The 27,905-nt window shown below is 39.4% G+C and overlaps 1 long non-coding RNA gene across 2 annotated transcripts; it reads left to right on the forward strand.

Moving 5' to 3' along the window:
- Positions 1 to 24,119: 24,119 nt before the first annotated feature.
- Positions 24,120 to 27,054, forward strand: LOC113271696. 2 transcript variants are annotated; one of them, XR_003322280.1, is made up of 6 exons: positions 24,120 to 24,383; positions 24,492 to 24,538; positions 25,659 to 25,793; positions 25,903 to 25,955; positions 26,264 to 26,483; positions 26,564 to 27,054. It is a non-coding gene; the product is annotated as an uncharacterized LOC113271696 (long non-coding RNA). The 2 variants fall into 2 exon arrangements; XR_003322279.1 differs by having other exon boundaries at positions 25,903 to 26,483.
- Positions 27,055 to 27,905: the final 851 nt, after the last annotated feature.

Genomic DNA, 27,905 nt, shown 5'->3' on the forward strand with positions numbered 1-27,905 from the left:
CCATTTTATGGGGCTTACTCAGTGATGGTCCAGATGCCCGGTTGTTGAGTATTTATTACTAATTTATGAAATTCAGTGGAGAATGATTGAAAATGAGTAATAAAGGTGAGTAGTTTTTTATTATCAATCCATAGGATCATCCGTGGATTCGACCATGAATCCAGAATAATAAAATGAGCATTACCAACCCATGGGATCGTGGATTTGACCATAGAATCGGAGTAAAACAATTATCTATTACCATTCCATGGGATCAGCCGTGGATTCAACCATGGAATCAGAGTAATGAGATAAAATAGATTATCTTCTAAGAATTCAGTGGTGAATGTCACGGTAGAATTAATCTATTGCAGAAGGGATATTAGCCAGTTAAAACGTCATACCCATCCTGAAAGGTGCATAGTCAGGGAACATCGGGTGTAGCCGATATCCTGAAGGCGTTTTTCCCTCTCAACAATTATGTATAGAGAGCCGCCTGAATCTATACACAGTCTCTCTACATAGTCAGGGAACAGTGAGTGTCACCGACGTCCTGAAGGCGTTAATCCCTCTCAACAAACAATTATATGGAGGACCGCCCAATCATTCTTCTATGTAGAGGCAAATCTCTATGTAGTCAGGGAACAACGAGTATCGCCGACGTCCTGAAGGCGTTGATCCCTCTCAACAAACAATTATGTATGGAGGACCGCCTAATCATTCTTCTACATAGAGGGCACGATGAAATAAGTAGCATCGAACGCTCAGCAGATTGGAGGCCTTTCGAGAATCATATTCATCATGGCTCTGAGAGGTACTCGATCAGAGATCGTGAAAATGGTTCACGGGTCGTAAAATATGAATCGTCACATGCGTTCCTGAAGTCGGGTCAGAAACATGCTGGTGTGATGATAAGATGCACACAATATGCTTGCAAGTATACAAGGTCAATATTTGTAATAAAAGAGTGAGTAGGGGTTTGTCCACAGGGAGAGGAGCATATGAGAAGTTTTCCTAGACTAATAAGAGTGGCAATGCACTATGGCAGTGAGCTAAACATGTAACTGATATGAACCAAGGCTTGGAAAGTAAAGCAGCAAAGAAACAGCTAAAAGAAGCAGCAAATAACCAAGGCTTGGAAGCCAAGGGCAGGTTGAGTTCAGTGCACTGACTTCAGTGCACAATAGCTACAAAATGCAAGAAAACGAAAGGCAAGAAAAGTAACTGAAATACAAGCATACAGGACTGAAATTAAAAGTGACTGAAATTAAGATTGACTGAAAGAGAAGTGGTGGTAAGCCAAGGCTTATGATCCACCTTGTGTCCTAATCAAGTGACATGGTCTAGGTTATGTTCAATCCTAAGCATACAACTAGAAATGAAAGAACACCAACTTGCTCACTAGTCTACCCCTAGCATTGGCTGTCTTTTGACAGTACAGCCAATCACAGGCTCTATGAGCATTGGCCTCTCTCAATTACACAATCAAAACACAGCAGGGAAGAACTATCCTAGCTCAATCACACTTGACAGTGCACAAGGCTTCACTGAGCCTTGGCCTGAAACTGATTAGCTCATGCTAACCATGTTTTGGCAACAAACATACATCATATGAGATAAGTTAAACATAAATTGCAGCATATCAAATAACTACAACACATAAGCAAATTGCAACTGTAAACATACAAGTACTGAAATTTTCAGTTCATAAAAATTTTTCTCCAATTCTCTACTGGCTAGTCCAGAGAGGTCAATCGTCTCCCTCTAATACTTCCCCCAACACCCATTTATACCCCATACACATAATTTTGGTTTTCCCCAATTTTCCCAAAGTCAGTAAAATTAGGTTTTGGTGAAAAATTAATTTACCTACTGTTGATGAAATTCTCGCTCCATCTCGTCGACCCATCCTTCTATTTCTCTTCCTGAGTCATCTCCCGCTCCAATTGCTGCTCTAACATCAACTTATATCTTCAATTTCTCACCTAGGGTTTCAGTCGGCAGAGATGAGAAATTGAGGAGATTAGTTGATGTAAAACGTGATAGTGATGATGGGTATAGGTAGAGTGATTTGGGGAGAAAATAGTGGAGTGATTTGGGGTGAGGTGGTGGTGATGGAGACGGACATGGTGGTGGTACGGGGCATGGCAGTTCTGCAGAGGGGGTGATGGAGGAGATGGTTCGAAGGAGAAAGGGAAGGGTGCGTTTGTTTGAGGTGTAGGTGCTCGGTCGCTAGGGTGTGAGGCGAGTGTATCGAGTTTGATGATCTGCGACGCTGAGCCGTGGGATAGGGAGATGAAAGATCAATCGGACGGTGAGATGAAGTGAAGCTTGTAGCGACCGCTGGATATATAATACAACAAAATCAACGACGCCAGATGGAGTTAGGTGTTGTAGTGTAAGGCGGAGATATCAAACGTTGATGAACAGCAAGGGAGCGACCGTTGGATTCAACAACCATCTAATCTGAAGGCTTGGAATTTCAGCGCTGTGGTGCTTGGCAGAGACTTCAGATTTTGATGCTCTATGAAGGAGCGACCATCGGATGCTTCTGGGAACTGATCTGACGGCTGAGAACGGAGGCGCTTTTGTGTGTAGAAAATGAGGTTGTGCGCACCATTCTTCGCGGCTTCCTTGCGTAATTTCTCCCGGCTTTTCACTACTTTTCTGCTCTTTTCGCTCCGCGACTCATCCGAACTTTATTTATTACCTAAAAATGCAAAATTAATTAATAAAAATATTTATTCTTGAAAACAATGAAAATACAGAATATGGGGTAAAATGTAGAATTAATGCATAAAAGATGAGTTAAATTGCCAACAAAAAGGGATAAATAATACATTATTTGGCACTCATCAAATACCCCCAAACCTGAATTTTACTTGTCCTCAAGTAAAACAAAACTAAGGAAATCCTAACTATACCACTGTCGCTGGTCTCTCGAATGCATTTAGCGTATGCACTAAGCCTTTTAAACCACTAAGTGTCCCTAGTGGACGAGTTGAAGTCTCGTGAAGGTTTGCTTAGAACGTACCTACAAAGTTCTAGGTCAAAATATAAGCTCAGATTCCATCAAACGTGACATGTGCAAAACAGTTTAAGCTCACAGCAAAATGGAGATGTCAATCTAGCTATCGAAGGCACAATCCTAGCACTGATAACAAATAAGGACATGTGATAAGAGTGTAAAGTGTATCTACACATGTGTAAAGAAAGATCTGAAGTCATGACTACTAATCACCAAGAGATAGTTTCTCAGGCTAAGAACTGAGGTCGAAATCTAGCTAGCTGTCCGGACTTTACGAGAATTGTGAATGAGTTGGAGGTATTTCACAATTCTCGCGTTGTACATCAATGGCATACACCCTCCTTGCTTATTACAACGAAACAACAAAAGATGACTTACATGACTCTTATTTACATTGACAAATCTCTTTTTTTTTTGGAACAAGAGATGGAATTGAACAATACTTGATTTTTTTTTTTTTTTTTTTTTTTTTTTTTTTGAACTGAACACTTGATAAATATACAAAAGGAAACAAAAGATTACATGACACTTTGCAAGAGGTAGCCCTTTTTGATGCACCCAGTTAAATTCGATGGTTGTCTTTCTTAATGTAACCTCCACCTTCTATCCCAACCAACCAAAGAACAAGCTAGTCAAGTTTCGTTCAGTATTCTAAAGTGATTGGCAATCGTAACTTCCTATCAACACCTTGAAGATCGAGGCCATACATGTATTGGTAGATCGTGCGCGTGCAAATTTCTTATCACTATGTGAATTGTGCTAGAATCAGGGTGCCTAAATATCTAGACTAAGACTCCTAATAAAAATACATATTTGCACAAGAGTCAACATTTCACGGTAAATGAGCTCCATTTTTATGATTTTTTCATTTTTTAATTTTTTTCAATTTTGATTTTTCAATTTTTTTGGAATTTTTCAATTTTTTTCAAAAAGAAGAAGGAGTTCGTTTTCAATTATGGAAATTATCATGGTATCTACTCTATACCCCCAAACCTAAACTAAACATTGTCCTCAATGTTTCAAAACATGGAAAGAATTATAAAACAATATATGAAGAGGAACATGCTGAGTAGAGTAAAAGGAGAGAGAATACCCGATTGTACGGTGGTAGCTCGATTAAAACTCCGTTTTTCAAGGCAAAAATCCATCATATTAGCAGTCACAATGGATGAGCACAAAATATATACAAAAGGAAATTTAACTAACACATTATCTACAAGAAAATTTGGTTTTGATGGGAAAACGAAAAATTTTGGTTTTTAGGGAAACATTTGGAAAACTTTTTGGTTATTTAGGGAAAGAGTGGACCAGTTTAGTCCACATAGACTGGGTCCTCCAGGTCGGTTGTTTCAATGTCGGGTGGAAATGGCTCAAGGAATGGCTTTAATCTCTGCCCGTTGACTTTGAAAACGTTCTTGTTGGAGACATCCTCCAACTCTACAGCTCCATGAGGAAAAACTGTGCGTACTAGGTACGGACCCTTCCATCTGGAACGCAGTTTTCCTGGAAAAAGATGTAATCGGGAGTCATACAGCAAGACTTTCTGACCAGGAGTGAAGGATTTGCGCAGAATACGCTTGTCATGAAATATCTTCATCTTCTGCTTGTACAGCTTGGCACTGTCATAAGCCTCATTTCTCAATTCTTCCAACTCGTTGAGTTGAAGTTTCCGTTGAATTCCAGCTTCGTCAGAGAAAAGTTCAGCTCTTTGATTGCCCAGTAGGCACGATGTTCTAATTCCACAGGTAGATGGCACGGCTTTCCATACACTAGACGATAGGGGGACATGCCAATTGGTGTCTTATAAGCTGTTCTATAGGCCCACAAAGCATCATTCAATCTCAATGACCAATCTTTCCTGGACGGGTTGACCGTCTTCTCCAGAATGTGCTTGATTTCCCTATTAGACACTTCCACTTGTCCACTAGTCTGAGGGTGGTACGGAGTAGCAACCTTGTGAGTTATGCCATACTTGCGTACTAAAGACTCAAAGTACTTGTTACGAAAATGTGAACCGCCGTCACTGATGATAGCTCTAGGGGTACCAAAACGTGCAAATATGTTTTCCTTTAGAAATGAAAGTACCACCTTGTGGTCATTTGTTCTGGTTGCTATGGCTTCTACCCACTTAGAAACGTAATCAACTGCGACTAGGATGTACAACTTGCTGAAATCTTTGATGAATCGCCGGTAAAAACCAGCATGACCTAGAAATGATCTGATCTCCTTCACAGAGCAAGGTTGTGGTAGATGTTGAATGAGGTCAACTTTAGCTTTATCCACTTCAATTCCTTTCTCTGAGATGATGTGTCCTAGAACTATTCCTGAATTCACCATAAAATGGCATTTTTCCCAATTTAGAACAAGGTTCTTTTCTTTACATCTGGATATCACGAGGGCAAGATGCTTCAAACACTCGTCAAACGAGGAACCAAAAACAGAGAAATCATCCATAAAGATCTCGAGAAAACTATCTATCATGTCAGAAAAAATGCTCATCATGCAACGCTGAAAAGTAGCAGGTGCATTACACAACCCGAAGGGCATACGTCTATAAGCAAACGTCCCAAATGGACACGTGAATGTAGTTTTTTCCTGATCTTCCGGAGCAATGTGAATTTGGTTATAACCGGAAAAGCCATCAGAAACAGTAGTGACTGTGTCCAGACACACGTTCTAGCATTTGGTCAATGAAAGGGAGCGGGAAGTGATCCTTCCTTGTTACTGTGTTCAACTTCCTGTAGTCGATGCATACTCGCCATCCTGTGGTTGTACGAGTAGGACTAATTCATTCTTGTCGTTCTGAACAACAGTAATGCCTGACTTCTTAGGCACAACTTGAATGGGACTAACCCATTTGCTATCGGGAATTGGGTATATGATACCCGCATCGAGTAGTTTCAGGATCTCTCCTTTGACTACATCTCTCATGTTAGGATTAAGTCTCCTTTGCATTTCCCTCGATGGTTTGGCATTCTCTTCAAGGTTAATGTGGTGCATGCAAATGGTGGGACTAATTCCTTTGAGATCTGAGATGGTCCATCCTAAGGCCTCTTTGTGTTCCTTAAGTACTTCTAAAAGCTTACTTTCCTGTTCCGTGTCTAAACATGATGAAATAATGACAGGTAAAGTATCAGAAGAACCTAGGAATGCGTACTTCAACGTACTAGGCAATGGTTTCAATTCAAGCTTGGGTGGCTCAACAATGGATGGAATAAGCTTGGAATCAGAGAATAGGGGTTGTTCCACTTCATATTTCCTTTCAGTGACGTCCATTTGAGGTACAGATTCGAGCAGAGATAGGACGTCACTACAGTATGCATCATCATAGAAATCAGGGTTAAAGTTCTCCATACATGCTTGAAAGGGGTCAACGGATAGAATGTTAGTCAACGAATCTTGCATTAATCCTTCAATCATATTAACTTCATGCACATCATCATCATCAAGATTCACAGGTTGTTGACTAATATCGAACACATTCAATTCTACCGTCATGTTACCAAAAGACAGTTTAACACTCCATTCCGACAGTTGATGATCGCGTTGGACGTAGCCAAGAAAGGACGTCCTAAGATGACAGGAATGTGACAGTCTGGGTTTTGTACAGGTTGAGTGTCTAAGACAATGAAGTCTACGGGAAAATAGAATTTGTCAACCTTGATCAAAACATCTTCCACCACTCCACGAGGAATCTTGACAGATCGGTCTGCCAGTTGTAGAGTGATAGATGTTGGTTTCAACTCCCCAAGACCTAACTGCTCATAAACAGAATATGGCAGTAGGTTAACACTTGCACCTAGGTCTAATAACGCTTTATTGACCGTGTGTTCTCCTATAGTGCAAGAAATTGTTGGACATCCTGGATCCCTAAACTTGGGTGGAGTTTTGTTCAGAATGATGGAACTCACCTGCTCAGCTAAGAAAGCACGTTTTTGCACATTGAGCTTGCGCTTTTGAGTGCACAAGTCTTTGAGGAATTTGGCATAAGCAGGGATTTGCTTGATTGCTTCAAGAAAAGGAATGTTGATGTTGACTCTCTTGAACAGATCTAACATCTCATTGTAATGGGTACTTTTCTGTTGATAGATCAATCTTTGAGGAAATGGAGCAACAGGAAGATGAGTTGGCAAAGGGACATTCACAGCAGTAGAATTGTCAGATTTTCCAACTTGCTCAGATTCTTTGGTTTTCTGGGGTTGTGGAGACAACGTGGAATTTGTATCAGACTCATTAGGTTCGCCTACGTTGTTCTCGATGACTTTACCACTTCGGAGGGTGGTAATGGCATGGATTTGATCAGGTGAGGTTTCAGTGCAGGATGTTGTGCCTGTTTGAAATATCCTCTTTGGATTTTGTTGGGGTTGGCTCGGAAGTTTACCCTTTTCTCTCTCACACATTTGATCCATCTTTTGATCTAGATTTTTCTGACTTTGCATCAAACTCTGAACATTTCCTCTAAGGTGGACAATCTCTTGTCGGTATTGTGTTGAGATTGATTGTTGTTGAGGTTTGATTGTTGCTGAGGGTTTCTCGGTGTTGATAACCTTGATTGTTCTGATACCCTGATTGTTTTGATAGCTCTGATTGGGTTGAGATGGTCCTCCTTGAGTGGGTCCTTTTGACCATGAAAAGTTAGGGTGGTTTCTCCATCCTGGATTGTAGGTCTGTGAATAAGGGTTATGCTCTGGTTTCTGAAACATGGCATGTGCCTGTTCAAGCCTAGACTCCTGGACTGCAAGCAAATCTGGACAATTTTGGAATTGATGGTTGGGGTCGTTACAAGCAGCACAAATAGATGAAGCGACATGTTCTCGGAGAGTAGTGGTGGAAGGTTTTGAATTTTTATGTAGTTCTAACTCTTCTAATCTCCTAACTATTGATGCCATGTTTGCTCTACCCTCAAAATCCGCTTCAATCCTAAAAGCCTTTGCTTCGGATGTAGTCTTTCTGGTTTCACGGATGGATTCCCACTGTTGCGTCTTTTCAGCTACTTCAATCAAGAAGTCCCAAGACGCGTCAGCAGTTTTATCTACGAATAGACCATTACACATCGACTCAACCGTTGTTCGGGTGGACACATCTAGACCTTCATACAAAATTTGCACAAGTCTCCATTTTTCAAAACCATGATGGGGACATTGGAGCAATAATTCATTGAATCTCTCCAGGTATCTAGCTAAGGTCTCACCTTCTAATTGCACAAAGCTATTCAGACTTTGACGAATTGTCGCAGTCTTGTGGTTCGGGAAAAACTTTTTGAAAAACTCCTTTGTGAGGTCATCCCATGTCATGATGGATTGAGGCTGTAAAGCATAGAGCCAGGCCTTTGCCTTATCTTTCAGGGAAAAAGGAAAAAGCCTTAACTTCAGGGTTTCGTCGGTCATTTGAGTGAAACGCAGAGTTCCACAAATTTCCTCGAATTCTCTCACGTGGTGGTAAGGGTTTTCATTCTCAACACCTCTAAAAATAGGAAGCATCTGTATTGTGCTAGATTTCAGCTCATAATGGCCATTAGCCTCGGGCAGCAAAATACAGACGGTTGACTGGCTCTAGTTGGGTACATATAATCCTTGAGGGTACGTGGTTCTCCCATTGTTTCTGGTTGATCTGGACTGTCTCCCTCAGAACTTAGAATTTCGATAGGTTCGTCTGGGTTAATTCTAACAAGTCTGTTTGTCTGGTCTCTGTAGGTCACAATCATGTCCTAGTAGGTACCTTAACTAACATGTTGGTCAGACAGAGCAATCGGAAACAATTTGGCCCAAGGGTTATGAAGATTTGGTTTTTGAATGGGTTTTGGTTTAAAGAAGGGATTTTGTTTTTGGTTTAAAAATTTTGGGTTTTGGAAAATTTTGAACTAAACCTAGCATAAATTATCACAACTCATAAAAGAAAATAAAAACAATAATAATAATTAAAACAAACCCATAAAAGAAAAAAGAAAAATAAAAGAAAAATAAAGAAAAACAAAAAAGAAAATAAAAATTATTACAATCCCAAATATAAAAAAAGAAAAAGAAAATAAAAATTATTACAATCCCAAAATAAATAATTAAATAAATTATTACAAGCCCAAATTTGAATTTAAATGAGGCCCAAGTGGGTTAACTCATGGGTTAGGCTTACTTGTTTTTGGAGGGAAGCCCAAAAATAGGCTTTTAGTCCCCTTTTAGTTGCAAGGCCCAGTTGGGCTTTAGGATCGTCCTAGCAGCTCACGTCCAAGCCCAGCAGCAGCAAGTGTAGCAGAGCCCAGCAGCAGCAGCAACGGAGCCCAGCTGAAGTTGCAAGCCCAAGAACAGTTAAGGTTACTGAGCCCAGCTCAGTTGGTTCAAGCCCAGTTCAGAGGAAGTTGCACAGGCCCAGCAGCAGCAGTTGGCAGCAACTTGGCAACAGCAACAGCTTGGCAGCAACAGCACCAGCAGAGCAGCAGCAGCAGCAAGCTTGGCAGCAGCTCAGCAGTTGGCAGCAGCAGAGCAACACTTGCAGTTGCAGCAGCAGCTAGGCAGCTTCAGTTGGCAGCAAGCAACAGCAACAGCAGCAACTTGGCAGGGCCAACAACAGCAGCAGACTCTGAAAACTTCAAAAAATATGGCAGCCAGCTCCCCGGCAGCGGCGCCAAAAACTTGTTAGTCCCCGGCAGCGGCGCCAAAAACTTGTTAGTCCCCGGCAGCGGCGCCAAAAACTTGGTGTGATGATAAGATGCACACAATATGCTTGCAAGTATACAAGGTCAATATTTGTAATAAAAGAGTGAGTAGGGGTTTGTCCACAGGGAGAGGAGCATATGAGAAGTTTTCCTAGACTAATAAGAGTGGCAATGCACTATGGCAGTGAGCTAAACATGTAACTGATATGAACCAAGGCTTGGAAAGTAAAGCAGCAAAGAAACAGCTAAAAGAAGCAGCAAATAACCAAGGCTTGGAAGCCAAGGGCAGGTTGAGTTCAGTGCACTGACTTCAGTGCACAATAGCTACAAAATGCAAGAAAACGAAAGGCAAGAAAAGTAACTGAAATACAAGCATACAGGACTGAAATTAAAAGTGACTGAAATTAAGATTGACTGAAAGAGAAGTGGTGGTAAGCCAAGGCTTATGATCCACCTTGTGTCCTAATCAAGTGACATGGTCTAGGTTATGTTCAATCCTAAGCATACAACTAGAAATGAAAGAACACCAACTTGCTCACTAGTCTACCCCTAGCATTGGCTGTCTTTTGACAGTACAGCCAATCACAGGCTCTATGAGCATTGGCCTCTCTCAATTACACAATCAAAACACAGCAGGGAAGAACTATCCTAGCTCAATCACACTTGACAGTGCACAAGGCTTCACTGAGCCTTGGCCTGAAACTGATTAGCTCATGCTAACCATGTTTTGGCAACAAACATACATCATATGAGATAAGTTAAACATAAATTGCAGCATATCAAATAACTACAACACATAAGCAAATTGCAACTGTAAACATACAAGTACTGAAATTTTCAGTTCATAAAATTTTTTCTCCAATTCTCTACTGGCTAGTCCAGAGAGGTCAATAGTCTCTTTCTAATACTTCCCCCAACACCCATTTATACCCCATATACATAATTTTGGTTTTCCCCAATTTTTCCCAAAGTCAGTAAAATTAGGTTTTGGTGAAAAATTAATTTACCTACTGTTGATGAAATTCTCGCTCCATCTCGTCGACCCATCCTTCTATTTCTCTTCCTGAGTCATCTCCCGCTCCAATTGCTGCTCTAACATCAACTTATATCTTCAATTTATCACCTAGGGTTTCAGTCGGCAGAGATGAGAAATTGAGGAGATTAGTTGATGTAAAACGTGATAGTGATGATGGGTATAGGTAGAGTGATTTGGGGAGAAAATAGTGGAGTGATTTGGGGTGAGGTGGTGGTGATGGAGACGGACATGGTGGTGGTACGGGGCATGGCGGTTCTGCAGAGGGGGTGATGGAGGAGATGGTTCGAAGGAGAAAGGGAAGGGTGCGTTTGTTTGAGGTGTAGGTGCTCGGTCGCTAGGGTGTGAGGCGAGTGTATCGAGTTTGATGATCTGCGACGCTGAGCCGTGGGATAGGGAGATGAAAGATCAATCGGACGGTGAGATGAAGTGAAGCTTGTAGCGACCGCTGGATTATATAATACAACAAAATCAACGACGCCAGATGGAGTTAGGTGTTGTAGTGTAAGGCGGAGATATCAAACGTTGATGAACAGCAAGGGAGCGACCGTTGGATTCAACAACCATCTAATCTGAAGGCTTGGAATTTCAGCGCTGTGGTGCTTGGCAGAGACTTCAGATTTTGATGCTCTATGAAGGAGCGACCATCGGATGCTTCTGGGAACTGATCTGACGGCTGAGAACGGAGGCGCTTTTGTGTGTAGAAAATGAGGTTGTGCGCACCATTCTTCGCGGCTTCCTTGCGTAATTTCTCCCGGCTTTTCACTACTTTTCTGCTCTTTTCGCTCCGCGACTCATCCAAACTTTATTTATTACCTAAAAATGCAAAATTAATTAATAAAAATATTTATTCTTGAAAACAATGAAAATACAGAATATGGGGTAAAATGTAGAATTAATGCATAAAAGATGAGTTAAATTGCCAACAAAAAGGGATAAATATATACATTATTTGGCACTCATCACATGCAGTATCATGATTTTACTATTTTGACCTTTGTCTAAAATCCACCATCTACATTAAGTCCCCTGCTTAGTGAGGGACAGGCATGTGCCGCAGTAAGCATTGGATGGTGATTTTCTACGAGACGAGCAGCTGAACTTAGTCGTACAAAGGTATTTTCAGAATCTCCAATTTGCTCCAATGGTGTCATGTGCAAGCAAATGCTCAGGTGAGGATCCTGACAGTATGATAGAGTGTCATCTCGTGATCACAGAAAGATGAAGCACTGCTGATTTGGACAGTTAGAAGTCCAGTATTGGTCGGTTTAACGTTTACGAGTCTGGGCCCAAAAATAATCCTTGTTTTAGGAACAGACGTTTGTTCGTTCGTTAGTTTGAGAAACAAAAAAAATAGACCTGAGTCTAAAAATTTTGTCTATGCGCTTTCATGGAAGCCAACATTTTATTTTTAAATATGTGAGATTTCATAAAAGGGAATAAACTCTCGTTTCAAAGGTGGATGCTCGTACGAGAGAATTTTTTTTTTTTTTTGAATAGACGTGCGTCTGTCAGTAATAAAATTTTGTCTATGATCTTTCATGAAAAAATTATTTTCTGACATGTGAGCTTTCATATATTTTTGAAAATATACTCTTATTTCAAAGACGTATGCTCGCGTGATGGAGCTAAAAAAATAATATATGTATATATTTTTTTCAAATTCACTTGAGTTTCACGTTAAAATATATTTTTGTAAAATCAATATTTTGATTTGAACAACTGTTGAAAGTAGAAATTATTCATGGTGAAATAATTTCTGTATGTGAGTTTTCACAAATGTAGAATGGACATCTGTCCAATTTTGAGAAACCAGTGAATGTTCACAAAGTAAAGATTTGCATGGGTTTGTTCACGATTTTATGAAAATCAATTTATGAGTTTTGAGTAATGGAAATTGCTTGTCTTTGCAGGTTTGAAGAAACAAGCAAGTTCTTAAAAATTTGTGTTAAGTTCACTACTGTTAGTGAAATTGTAAAAGGTAAGGGTTGGATTGTTACCATTTTTGTAGACGCTGATGTGAACATCTTTATTTCATGTTTCATTGTTTCGTTGAATCCTGCGCTTTGTATGAATGACTGACTCCCATGATGACACTTCCAAAGATGATGTTTCTAGAGATGACATCTATACGGATGCAACTTCAAGAAATGGTGCTTCTGGGACCTCTGAGTGATGGTGATAGATCCTTCATACTGAGTTGTACTCCTGGTTATTTCATTAACTTTATCACAGGATGATCGTGTAGTGAGATCCCGGATCAATGTAGACTTCACGAAAATGGAAGAAGGTCTTCGTGGCGGAGAACCCAGAAGTAAGGACTACAGGATGTTAGGAAATGACGTGGAGTCCCCAGCCGTTTCTTTGGTGAGTTGTTAGTGGTCCTTGTGTCATGACTTTTCCCTCCCGTGCAATTAGGATCACGAGACCAAGGTTTGTTATTTCTTTTCAGAATTTTGCTCCATCAAGCCTTGAAGGTCTTCAATTCTCTGTTGGTGAACAAACGGTTTCTGAATCGAACGTCGAAGAAGAAGTCGATGTAAGTGCTTCTTCATATAATCGTTCATTGAACTCCCTGAATGAAATATCACTAATTGTTGTTGATGTATCCAGGAGGATACTTCCATGGAACGAGGGAGTACTGATGATGCTCATTCGTCTTCGGAGGATGGTGAAGAAGAAAACCCTGGATTTCGAAACCGAATGAAAGCAATGATGTTTCCAACGGTGATGTTGGCAATTCCGGTCCTTTGAGCACTTTAGGGACCACTCCAGTAAGTACCCATCGTATATTTTCTTCATATAAGTATGAAATTTTCTGATTTGTGAATGAATGAATGAGGATCCATACGAATATATGAGAAATTTTTCCGAAATACGTCACCAGAAAATTTCAGACTTCAGTCTTTTAGTAAAAACGCTGTAGAATCTTCGTCCGATGTCGGATTTTCTCCGTATACCCATGTTTTTCATTCCCAGGAAATTTCAAATATTTTTCAAAGAAGCTTTTTAAGTTTTGAGCATGTTTAGGGGACGAAATAGGCGAAACAGTAAACTTCCAGGAGACTTCTAGAAAATTTTCAGCTGGCATGTATTCCAATGTTTTGGCCACATCTTTTTTATAGTTTCCAATTGCTATGAATTTTGGATATGTTATATAGGACATCCATACAAAGATAATGGTATATGACCCATCCCTAGATTATTCACCAATTTCTCCCAGTTTGTTGCTTTGTGCGGGACAATGTAAAATCATCTTAGACGAGCTTGTTGTGAAACACTCATGTTGTGCCTTTAGACCATTCGCTTGTGTCTTGAATGGTTGGTGAAGGATTTTAATATTATTGAGTCATTTGAGATCAGGAACCCTTTATTGTTACATGAGCATGGTGCTTGAAGTGCCATATTGCTTCTGTCAGTCGTAGAAACATCACTTCTGAAACCCTGGTCACGGGACCATAACTAGGTTGCTCTCAAGAGGGGGTGATGTAATGACCATGGTTGCATGTCCCAGTGGTAGAATTCCTTTCATGATGTATGATTAGCACATGAGAGTCTGGTGCCACGGGTCTTGGACTGTGAAACTGACCACCATGGTCAGTGGACCATCAGTCTCCAGTATTTTGTTAAATCTCTCCTTTTCGTTTCCCCTTCTTCTTGCAAGACCTAGATAGAGGACCCAGGTACAAAAAACTTGATGTAAACTCCTAAGTGGTCGAAGTTGGAGGTACCTTGATGAAGGACTTAGCGAAAAGACCTGGTGGACATCGATCGACTGTAGAGGTTATGAATCTCGTCCACGAATTTCTGATTGCATGTTGTATGCTATGGAAGCTGTAGGAACCTCATACGACGTCAGAATTCGGTGCTTGACCCCAACTTTTGAAGATAAGAGACTGAGTTATCACATGAGAAAATAATCACTCAATTTGGAGTTGTAGAGGTCAGCCAACGGAGCGTGCACATTTGTAACTTGTAATCCCGTATACTTTTTTTAGATTTCATAGACTTGACAATAAAGGCCATATATTTCAGCTCGTATGTCAGATTGATGCGTCCTTTTGGTATGTTATATAAGAGACATAGGCGAACATCTTTTATTGGGGAAGTATTGTCCCATTCCTCATGCATTAGTACATTTTTGTAAACCCATGGGCTAAAGTATGTTGTATCTCACTTGTAGAGGTGATGAGAACATCTTATAGAAGACTTGGGATTGTGCCCGCCCGTTGTGAAAGCTTCGGAAAGACTTTCATGTGAACATATTTTATGTATACACACCTTGATATGAATCATTAGTGCTTGGAGAAGTCCGCTCCATCAAGCAATACTTTAGAGAATGGTTAATTGATGAAGCCATGTCATGAGAATGTTGCTCTTGAGACCGTTGTTGATGCTGAGATCACGATTGAATTTTCTCCAGAAATTCCTGTTGATGCTGAGACCATGGATGGAGATCCTCCATATATCCTTGTTGATGTCGGTTCAAAGTTGCTCCAGAGAACGAAAAGGCTAGAACTATGATTTTTTGTGATCGGTGAAGAGAAGAAGTTCTTCAGTTGTGCAGGGTCTTGTGATGTAGAGAAGTCCCGTTGATGAAGTTTCACGGCATCAGCTCAGGTTGCCCAGTGTATATTGAAGGAGTTAGTCCCATTCATGTATGAATGATGTTGCATCTTCTTCAGAAGTCTTACCATGGGATAGTGAAGACTTATCGATTGTAGTTCAGTTATACTTTGATGTTGAATCAGTGTGTCATCGTCGAGATATTTGTTCCGAAGCCAGATGCACCATTATCGAAGGTGTACTCTTTGATTGGGAGTATATTTTGAAGGCTTCTCAGATGCTTGAGCGTTGAAGTGTCATATCCCTTAAGCATCGAATGTCTTAGTCTCGGCCCTGAGTATCTTCTGTCGATTCATCATTCTTTTCGTTGCGGTAGTGGGATTCAACACTTGTGTAGACATCAGAGATTTCTGATTTTGTGGCGCACAAGGACACTCCTGCAAGGTTATGCAGAAATGCCCAAAGTATTTTTTCCATTTTTTGTACGTTCTCTCAGTAATGAATGTCTCAGTGAGATCGATCTGAGTGCGGAACCTCTTGATGAATGTCTCTGCTTCTTTTGCAGGTTCTTGCTTTAACCTCATCAAAGTTCGAAATTCCTCCAAGTGCTCTGATAATGGAATGCCCGCCAAATCTTCTGGATCAGAACTTTCTTTGTTGGAGAAATGTGCAACCAAAGGCGCCTTGTCAGTACTCATCTTTTCAACGTGGATCCACGCTCGTCTGAAGAACATATCATATCCTGGATCATCCTGATTATGTGAAACTTGGTTTCTGTCCAGGTTGAACTTTTGTTCACTTTGAGAGCGATGTAGCCAAAACTATTTCCGAGCGATCCTTCAAGGTCTCTGATTGAGATGGGATCACGACTAGCTTCTTGTCGAGTGATTCATGCTGCTCTGAGGGTTTTCAGCGGAATGATGTTGATGGCGGTGTAAACATCGATCAACATTCTTCCGAATTCATTTCCTCTGAGATGGACAGTGGTAAGTAGTCCCTTGTCGTGCATCTCCTTGTCTGTGGATGAAGGTTCAAGGAGTATTTCCGGGATGGACAGATATCTGACACAATGTAATTTGGTGCTGTGAATATGTTTTTCCCCTATGCCTTATACAGATAGAGCAATTCACAGATATGCTCGATCAATGATTGAACTGCTTCTTTGACTGGTTGTTCAGCGAGTGTAAAGGTTCTGGCTGGGAGAGGATTCTTGTGTACCCCTTCAGTACCCAGTTGAATCTATTATGGATCAACCTCCTCTTTGAAGATGTGCTTCAAAATATTGCAGTTACTTGTTGGATGATCTATGAACCTATGAAGGAAACATTACCTGGGATTCTCTATTTCTTCTTCAGTTGGCTCTCTCATGATGAACGACAATTTGATTGCACCATATTGAACCCATACTTCCAGTAACTCAATCACTCCTTCATGAGAAGAGAAAAGTTTGAGTCTGTCTGATCATTTCCCCGTTCGTTGATGCCGGGTCAAAGTTTGTGCATTTCAGGATTGGTTATCTTTTCTTTGCGCCTTCAGAGGTGTCTGGGATGTTGGAGAAGCGCTTTGATGTTGTGTCTCGTATTTCCTTTCATTCCTTTCAGCAACAACGTTTTTTGAAGGCTGGAGATTGTACTGATTGTTGACTAGGTGTCGGCTGCTTCGAGGTTCCTCGACCTTGCATACTTTTCTCTTTCCAGTAAAGTAGGTGCAGTAGTCGTTGATCGTTTGGCTGCTTCATGAAGCTCTGAGAAAGTCAGGAACCAAATATTTTCCAGCAAGGCTCTGTAGACCGGGATCATTCCGTAGATGCACAAGTCCACCAGTTGTTGTTCATTAACATTCGGGTCATGACAATCCAAGCTTGGACTCTGAAACTCTTCACATAATCGTTCAGATGTTCATTAATCTTATGAGACATTATTCCTAAGTCAGAGAGAGTAATCTTCTCTGATAAGAAGAAGTATTTTTGGTTGAAAGCGTTAACCATCTCTCCCCAACTAGCGATGCTCCCTGGTGCAATGTTGTTGTACCATGTGTACGCTCGGCCTGTCAGGGATTTCGAGAATTCCTTTAGACGAACGACATGGTTGTGTTCGTGTTCTCCTAGTGCTTATAGGAATCGAGAGACATGTTCTCGAGCGTTCCCCGATCCGTTGTACAGTGTGAATATTGGATAGGTATAGCCCTTCGGGAGGGGAATTCTTTGTGTAGCAGCATGATATGGAGGTTGATGACGGTGAACAGATGGTGTTTTTATCTTTTCCTCGATCTTCCAAATAATTCTAGGTCTTCATGGGTGGTGAATCCCACAGGTTCCTTCGTTGGTGGATCGTCTGCAACCTTGTGGACTTCATCATCGTCTAATACATGGATCAGAGTGACTTCAGGATCAGCAGTCGAAGATGTTTCTTTTTCTTTTCCCTTCCCATGAGTTTTCTCTGACATCTTGTCAGTGAGAGTTTTGAGATGATTGCACAGTTCTTTCTGTGTTGCAGCCATGTCAATCTGATTTTTGGCGAGAGTCTCTTGCACCTTCATGAGATCGGCTATGGTAGGAGGATTTTTTCTGATTTCTTCGAGAGACTGACCGAAGAGAGGATTGTCCCCAATGTTGGTTTGAGGAGGAGGAGTGGTATCACCAGTTCTATTGTTGGGAGCAAGAGAAGTTTCTAGAGTACCACCAGTGTTGCTAGTGCTAGCGTCGTTTGTATTTGTAACTAACCCAGACCTAAGACCATCCATTTTGTGAAAGTTGAGATTGCAACCGAGAGATTAATCTCCCACTGTGATCGCCAATCTGTAGATGGGGGAAAACGATTTGCTGGATTTTTAGGGAATTGAAGAGACGGACGTGTTGTCGAGACTCCTCAACCGAGCAAACTGTTCAACCTCACACAGATGCACTGCAAAGGGAGTGCTTCGATTCGAGAGATCAATCTGTAGGACTCTGGCCTAAACCAAGTCAATGGCCATTCCAGAGTCAATTCGGTCACAAAGAGGGAGATAGGTTGATCTGTATGAGGGAAGATGAGAATAATATGGGATCAATGATGATCAAGGATTGTAGATGTGTTGTGGGTTTCTTCAAATGACGAATAAGTTCGAATGATTGAGAGAGTATTGGTCACACAATGATCCTTAATTAGACGATGGATTGTTTGTTCAGTATCTCGTGGATTTTCTGTGTCTTGTTCAATCATGTATTCAGAGACTTATTTATATTGTCAGAATAGTGAACGCATTGATCCCAGTAAATGTGACGGTTTCTGGAGTGAAAGAGTAGGAAAATAGGACATCGTGCTAACATTAGTTCCATGTCGTGCAGAGACTTAATTGATCATGCACCCACAACTTTGCTAACTCCTTCAACTGTTTGCACGACTTACTCACATTTCTCATCGTGGATGAACACACGTGCCATAGGCCGCCAGACCAAAACCCTAATTGATATACCCCCATGTGACGTGATTGATGTCTCACGAACGTGGAGTCTGCAAGGCAGACGTGCATTAGGTCAGTTGTTGACTTTTAGACAGTAAGTCTAAGTTTTGTTGAATTGAGCATGAGTGACGAATGCTCAGTGATTCATGAATTGAACAAATGTACAGTTCTTATGTTGATGTTGCTCGTCTGAGAAAATATTATAAATTCGAGATTGCTCAATTCGACGAATTACTGAATATTGATAGTTGGATCAATATTCGAGCAACTGAGCAAGTATTTCTCAATTCGACGAATTACTGAATATCGATAAATTACTGAATATTGATAGTTGGATCAATATTCGAGCAGCTGAGCAAGTATTGCTCAATTCGACGAATTACTGAATATCGATAAATTACTGAATATTGATAGTTGGATCAATATTCGAGCAACTGATCAAGTATTTCTCAATTCGACGAATTACTGAATATCGATAAATTACTGAATATTGATAGTTGGATTAATATTATAGCAGCTGAGCAAGTATTGCTCAATTCGACGGATTACTGAATATTGGTAAATTACTGAATATTGATAGTTGGATCAATATTCGAGCAACTGAGCAAGTATTGCTCAATTCGAAGAATTATTGAATATTGATAGTTGGATCAATATTCGAGCAACTGAGCAAGTATTTCTCAATTCGACAAATTACTGAATATTGATAGTTGGATCAATATTCGAGCAACTGAGCAAGTATTGCTCAATTCGACAGATTATTTATTGGTAACGTGACCCAATAAAATATTAATTAAAATATTGGTAGACTACCAAATATTATATGATTAATACAGATGTTGATTGTTGAATCAACATAAATTTATTAGTGTTTGAACTTGCTCAGAATGATGATTTGTGGAGCGTTTATTCGAAATCATAATTTTTGATCAATTGTTCTTTAATTGATGAATTGCTGAAAATATGTCATGAGTGAGGGAGGGACCGACCACATGGGATGACAGACGTCCATGTGGCGTCCAAGTGCTCGAGTAAGCGTGCACCAGGGTCCTTAGTTGATCGGTTGGTGAAAGAATGATGATTAAATGCCGATTTCATCATTTAATGAAATAGTTCTCGATTGAGCATTAGGTGATAAAACCTAATTATCGAAAAGTGAGGGACCGACCAAGAGGGCATGAGACCGGCCCTTGGTGGTCGTGGTACCAGCTGACGTTCGTTTGAGCAAACTCCAAGTTGGTTGGAAAAAGTTTGGACCCAATATGAGCAATTGAGAAAATTAGGTCAAAATCATAAGAATATGTGGGACCGGCTCCTTGCAAGCCTTAGGGCCGGCCTTGCTCGGTCAAGGAGGCATTCCCGTGTCACCATAACTTCCATGTCTGAACCCTGAGAGTTCTGATATTTTCTGGTGTGCGATTGAGCAATATTTTGCATTTTCAAAAGAGTTTGATCTTTGATTGAAATTCTTGATTTTGCTCATTTGATCGGTATTAATATAATAATAATATTTTAATATTTTCGTGAATAGCCTAGTCGGTCATGTTATCTTTTGACTTTTTGGCTTTTTCATGGTTTGAGCAATATTTGAGAAAATATGAAGAAACCATGATTTTTGCTCAATCAGAGGAGTTTCATGAGATGAGGGAAATAAAATTATGAAAGACTAGGGATTGTAAGGTCTGGGACCGGCCATAGGGCATGGCCGGCCGGCTAGGTTTCCCGGTCCCGCGACACCTTTCCCTATTTTTTATTATTATTTCTCATTAAACCGTGAAATCATGAAGAAACCATGATTTTTGCTCAAACGGAGGAGTTTCATGAGATTAGGGAAATAATAACTATGAAAGACAGGGATTGCAAGGCATGGGACCGTCCACATCCAGTGCATGGCCGGCCGGCCGGCTAGGTTGCCCGGTCCCGCGACACTTTTTCCAATTTTATTATTATTTCTCATGAAACCGTGAAAATATGGAGAAATCGTGAGTTTTTCTCAAACAAGGAAAGTTGCTAGATTGAAGGAGTTTTCATGAGTTCATGAAAATAATAAAATAAGGAAAAATAATGGAAGAGGCATGGGGATCGGCCACTGCTAGGGCATGGCCAGCCGTCCGGTGGACCAATCCCTGGGCGCCTCTTTATTATTTTAATATTATTATTTTCTTTCTCCTGTTTTGTGTAGGATTACTCGTTTGTCCCTATTCTCGAATGCTTGTTCGTGCATTTGGGTGCTTGTTCGTGTGTCATTGTTGAGTACACTTGCACCATTTTATGGGGATTACTCAGTGATGGTCCAGATGCCCGGTTGTTGAGTATTTATTACTAATTTATGAAATTCAGTGGAGAATGATTCATGAAACTGAGTAATAAAGGTGAGTAGTTATTTATTATCAATCCATAGGATCAGCCGTGGATTCAACCATGAATTCGGAATAATAAAATGATCATTACCATCCCATGGGATCGTGGATTCGACCATAGAATCAGAGTAAAATAATTATCTATTACCATTCCGTGGGATCGGCCGTGGATTCAACCCTGGAATCGGAGTAATGAAATAAAATAGATTATCTTCTAGGAATTCAGTGGTAAATTTCACGGTAAAATTAATCTATTGCAGAAGGGATATTATCAAGTTAAAGCGTCATACCCGTCCTGAAAGGTCCATAGTCAGGGAAGAGCGAGTGTTGTCGATGTCCTGAAGGCGTTTTGCCCTCTCAACAATTATGATGGAGAGACGTATGAATCTATGTACGGTCTCTCTACATAGTCAGGGAACAGTGAGTGTCACCGACGACCTGAAGGCGTTCAGCCCTCTCAACAAATAATTATGTATGGAGGACCGCCCAATCATTCTTCTATGTAGAGGCAAATCTCTATGTAGTCAGAGAACAGAGAGAATCACCGATGTTCTGAAGGCGTTAAGCCCTCTCAACAAACAAATATGCATGGAGGACCGCCCAATCGTTCTTCTACATAGAGGGCACGATGAAATACGTAGCATCGAATGCTCAGCAGGTGGGAGGCCTTTCGAGAATCATATTCATCATGGCTCTGAGAGGTACTCGATTAGAGATCATGAAAACGGTTAACGGGTCGTAAAATATGAATCCATGCGTTCCCGAAGCCGGGTCAGAAAGATGCAGTATCATGATTTTACTATTTTGACCTTTATCGAAAATCCACCATCTACAACAAGGTAATCATTGGTTGAGTATATAAAATCCCCATAGAAAATTGTCTTACACTCATAAAGAGTGAGCCGAAAATCAAAAATCAAAAATATATATAAGGCTCCTCTTCATATACCGACATTATGAAAAATACAAAGAGAGGATTCTCCCCGTCTCCGTCGCCTAAACAAGCGTGGAGTGAAGGATCCATTGGAATTAATCATGTAGTCGATGAAAAGAGTGAAACCTATCATCATTATTTAGCAAGTCAAAAAGACTATTGATGAGGTTCTCGACACTTGGATAGCAGTATGTGTGAAACGTTTTCCCTGTCGCCTAAATAAGCTTGGAATGCAGGATCCAAGGGAACTATCACATATTTGTTGAAAAGAAACATGCACTTAGAGTATCTTATCATGTTGTCGATTTAAATGGGTGCTTATCTCAACTGTTGCGCTAAATATACAAAAATCCTGTGACGACATTCATATAAGTATCGTGGGTGACATCTTTCACTTTAGTCAACATTTGCACACGTCGCTTTTCTATTTCCGTTCTCTTATTTATCCATGTGATTTCAGTATGCGAGTGTTGCAGCAAAATGTTGAGAAACATTGCAACAAGTACAATGACTATCTTAGTAGAGTTATGCAATCAGGTTGAATGTCACACGTAATTAATTGCTTATGTGTGATGATTGGAATGTATGTGGGATTTTTGCAGCTAAAGAACTTATGTAGGCTAATTATTTAGCTTTCTACTTTGTGTCTGTCCTTAGAAGTTCTTCCAAGACAAGAAATTGGAGTAGATTTTATGGGTATACCTCTTGTAAACCATCACGAGACTATAACTCGTCCACTAGGGACACCTAGGGGTTTAAAGGCATGTTGCATTAGCTAAGTGTAACCGTATTCTCAAAGAAAGGGAGTTGTTGTATTTAGGATTAGTTTTATTTAGTTTGATCGAGGACTAGCAAAAGATAAGTTTGGGGGAATTTGATAAGTGCATAATTCATATGTTTTTAGTGTCCATTCCATACTTACTTTAATTATTATTCTTGCATATATTCGTATTGTTACTATTATTTTATTTTATTTGTATCTATTAGGTGAATCATCCAAAAAGTAGCTAAAGTGCTAAAAAAAACTAAGAGGATAAGTATTCCAAGTATCCAAGTGCCCAAGTTCAAGAGAAGTGGCAGAATCGCGATGAAAAGGAGAAAAACACTCAAAATCAAGAGATGGGCCAAAAACCGAGATTAACTCATTCAAATTAAGAATTTCTCATCACCATATTGAATATAATTTAAAGATAAAAAGAATGCAAAAAGAATGAGATCATTCCGAGTTCGGAAGAGGAAATTACGGCCAAAACGAGTTTTATCGAAAATCGAAGACAAGCAAGTTTGGAAACGAGTATGCAAACACGAGTAACATAAATAAATAATTTTCCCTTTGATTTTGATAATCCAGAACAACATAAGAATTAAACCCGTTGTTTATCAGGATCCAATTATCCATAAATAATTTTACTTCATTTATACAAGACAAAACTATGATAACTAGTTTTCTTATCAAGGATCTCATTGGACTTGAACAATCGCACCTCGTTTTGATAAGCTAAAGTAAGCAAAAACAAAATCAAAAACCAAACTTGATTTATTTTTCTTAACCGGAACCAATTGAACCATAACATTTGTATCGTTTTTTTTCGTTAAGAAAAAGCAAGAATAAACAATTTAAATCAGCTTTTCTAAACAGGAAAACGATTAACAAACATAAATAAATAGTTTTCTCGCTCTTGACATGACAAATTTAGATCCGAACTGATCATGTTTTCACATCAGCAAAAATTATCAAAATAATGTTTCTCTCGGTTTCACAACCACTTTACCCACAAAAATATGATGTTTAAACACATGTTTAATATAAAATTATCCTCCTGTAAATTGTTGTTCCCCGTAAAACAAAAGAATAACAAAAAGAACAACCTTTATCATAGAAAGGTCGACAAAATCTTAGTTTTTAAGTTGCTAATGCAACAAGCTAAAATCAAAACTTATATCTATCCTACAAAAACAAATATATTTTGTTTGATCGGATGACTCTGCATACGCCTTTTCCAACAGTCGACGGCTCTCATTCGTCTGAAAATGCAAAAGATAAATCGTGGCCCAGAATGAACCTATCTTTTAAGCCTCAATCCGACGTCCCCAATCACTGCTGCACTTATTCTCCGCTTCCGTTACAAAACAATTATTAGGAATTTAGGTGTTTCATTCCTCCCCGCAGTTGGTCAGATTTACAGTTTTAACTCGACTTCTTCTCCCTTCAATTTTCAAGCGTTACACAGTGAAAGCTCCCATCACCAGCAACATAGTTTCTGCTAATCGATTTCCCATTATACGTTACGAATAAAAAAGATCCCCATTAACGGCTCCATTAAGTCTGCTAATCAATCCCTGAAGCTCCCACTACATAAACCTCAAAGGAGGGAAGAGTTTATCTTCCAAAGGTTTTCAATTTCTTTTCAGACCATGCGTTTTTGATTTATTAGGTTTTCTTAGTTGATTTAGTTGTTATTTCGATTGATTTTTCTGAAAATTTTGATGTGTTTTTGCAGATTTTTGTTGGTAGAGGACATTTCTTAAAAACCAGCATCCATCTCAGGTAAATCATCCAAATCAACACTGAAATACCGTCTTTGGTTGTTCCAATTTTGTGTTTCTTAATCTGGGTTGTATTCATTGTCATCGAATTTGTGGATATTTTTCTGGTTGCGGCAAAATCATCCATTCAAGTAATCACTATTAGGTGCCATATTGAACCACCAAGATTTCTTTTTCTGTAGTCTAGACGTTGTTTCACTCTGATTTATAAAGTTAGGAGGTCAGAAGAAGTTATTCTTGACGAATTGCTTCCCCAGCCTAACTATGCATGTACAGAAGATCGATTTGAGATTCATGTAGATACCCGTCCATCCTTTTCATTTCCTTGAAACTTATGAAGCTTAAATTTGAACGCTATAGATATTAGTCCATTGTGGAATTCATAAAAATGGTCGATAGTTGAAAATTCATAAAATTGGATATATATAATAACTGCTTAATAGGTAGTCTTCCTGCTTCAAACAAAAATAAAAGGTAGTCTTCCTGTATTAAAACGTTTGCGCTGGAAGTGAAGTTGATGAGATAAGTCTGAATTGGTCAATGTACATTAAGTCCTTTTCTTTTAACCTGCTAAAGAAATGAATAAACGGTGATTTTCCTTTCAATTTCTGTGATTTTCTTAGTGATAGTATGGATCATTATCTCTTGATGTTATGCAATTTTTTGTTATTACGATTCTCGTAATCTTGGAGAATACATGAGTTATGACAACCCAAACAAGGAAGTTCATGGTTAACATGGTTTTGTCTAAGGAGCATTTCGACCACAAGTTTTTAATTTTGTTTGTTGTTACTTTGAAGAACTATGAACGTGATCCTACATTTTGCTTGTCAGTATCTTTGAAAATTGGTTCATTGATGTTTTTCACCCGGAAGAGAAAATGTTTCTAAGGTCCATGTACAAACTACATCAAAATGGCAATTTCGGGACAAATACTTGCGTTACTAAAAATTTAAGGGTTGGAATCGGAAATATCCATGCCAAAGATGGCGTACCAAAATGACAGTTTTTCTCTTCTCTACATGCTTCATTGATAACCAAATTCTGCACATAATAATGGTCTTTTTTCTATCTTAGTAATAACTTAATAGCTGCCCTAACTTATTATTGGGATAATGCAGGTTGGTTCAGCTTTTAGGGGGTGACTAGAAAGTGTCATTACAGCCGGAAAGCATGGAACAAACACAATGGTTTCTCTGAAGAGGATCAAGAAGAAGGATTCCATTCCACAGCCACCGACTCACTGTAAATCGTTGGTGAGTTCCTTTTCCTCGGCTGGTGACATTCCTCGATATAGTTTCACTAATACAGATTTTCTTTTAATTTGCGCTTACATGTAAGCATATTCCTAAAATTCTACTGCAGATTGGTCTGATGGGTTGCAGTTTACTCTGTGTTATCTTTTAGGCTTCATCCAGGTTGGTTGTCCTTTATTTTTCGTAATTGACTATGAAAAAGAAAAAAATAACACTTCTGTTTTTGTTGCTTAATTTCTTGAGGTTTTTTACCTGAAATACAAACTGGGTGATTGCTTATATACCAATTTGTTTCGTCTTGCTTGACATGGGTGATCTTTGTAGCCACTGGCATCTGAGACCCCTGATATGCTTAAAATTTATAATTAATCCATAGCTCATCATATTGCCTGTACTCTGAAAAACATAAATTTTCAGAGTCTTAAATAGTTCAGAACTATTAATGTTGCGTCTCTAATTATGCCTGTAAGCCGAAGTACCTCACCATTAGGCATTCAGAGTGGAGGGAACTGAAAGACCATCAACAAGCGTCTCATGTCAAAGGGACCCAATGTACTATGCATTGGGGCAATCAATGAGTATCTAGGAGTCGAGTTGAGGACTCCTGCCTTCTCATGTCAAAGGGACCCAATGTACCATGCATTGGGGCAATCAATGAGTATCTAGGAGTTGAGGACTCCTGCCTTCACGGTATTATTAGTTGTCCTTCAAATATTTTGATTCTGCCATTTTTCTAAGGTTAGGAACAAAGACATAAGTTTTTTTTGCAGGTCCAAGGAGTATTGGTGGTCGTTCAAAATGTTGAGTAGATAATGTTTAAGACTCACAAACTACTTGCATTGTGTCGATTATGTTTGCGGAGTAAAAAACATCATGAAACGGCAGGCAACTAACTTTTGGGTTCCTACATGGATTTGATTATTCATAGAAGATCAACTTTAGCCAAGTGGGTCTCTTTGGTAGGCATGGGAATCTTCTTTGTTTTGGCCTATTTGGATCCAGATGTTCCAACATTTTCTTGTTTCAACTTGGCTCTGTTTATTGGTGTGACTATTTGCAAAACATCTAAAGCAGGGAAACCGCTGAAAAATGATAAGTAGTGAGAAAATAGTTCAGAGTGTTAATTAACAATGCCATGTCGAAGGAAAAAGTTATCTGGCTAATCAAGTAACTGGAATTGCCTCATTATAGCAGACAACCACGTAACACTGAATATTGTTACTTTGATGTTACTTCAAATGTCTTTGGATTTTTTTGGCTACACTTTTGAGCGCTTAGTTTTTATCTTTGTTATAATGTTTCGGATGATCCGTTAATTATAAATGGACGTGATCGATGTTGAGCCACCACAAAATATACAAGGGGCAACTTTTGACCACTGTTTGCATTGAGACAAATCAATATTGGTAGAAGAAAACACCCAAATTTATTGGAAACTACAGATTTTTTTTCCTTTTTGCTTGGTCGATTAAATTATTGACTGATAATTGTCGACAGGAACACCTTCTTGGGCTATTACTATGTATTTTTGGAATAATATATCAGAGATTGAGTTGGAGTTTGAAGTGTGAAAATGCCATTCTATGTAACCATTTTTAGGCACTGTGGTAAGAATCACTACACCTTTAAACTGGCCACCTATGTACAAAAAAGAAAAATCATACACCTCTACCCCAACAACAGACCATAAGTGTATACTACATACAAATTTATGAAACATAAATTGATAATAGTAGAATCTTGACTTCACATATGAGTTTAATCATATCTACTTACGATCATTTGATAAAAGCATCCCACATGGTTAGATCCGAAACCTGCTTATATCAAAGAGTCACAACATCATAAGAGATATACATAATACGTTATTGGAAATAGTAGGGTTTGACCAAAACCGAAACAATATCTCATAAACCGAAAGCAATGAAATAATCGCAAGATGCACAAACTATCAATCATAACACGACTAAAAATTTAAATTATTATTGATAGTTGTCAATAGACCTTATATAAGAATTGAAATAGATCAACAATTGAGATTTTGTTATAAGATTAAGTATAACATCACCTATCTTAATCTTTAAAGTGCTTTTGGCTGTTCACTGAGGTTTC

Source organism: Papaver somniferum, chromosome 4, assembly GCF_003573695.1.
Source record: "Papaver somniferum cultivar HN1 chromosome 4, ASM357369v1, whole genome shotgun sequence".
Lineage (NCBI taxonomy): Eukaryota > Viridiplantae > Streptophyta > Magnoliopsida > Ranunculales > Papaveraceae > Papaver > Papaver somniferum.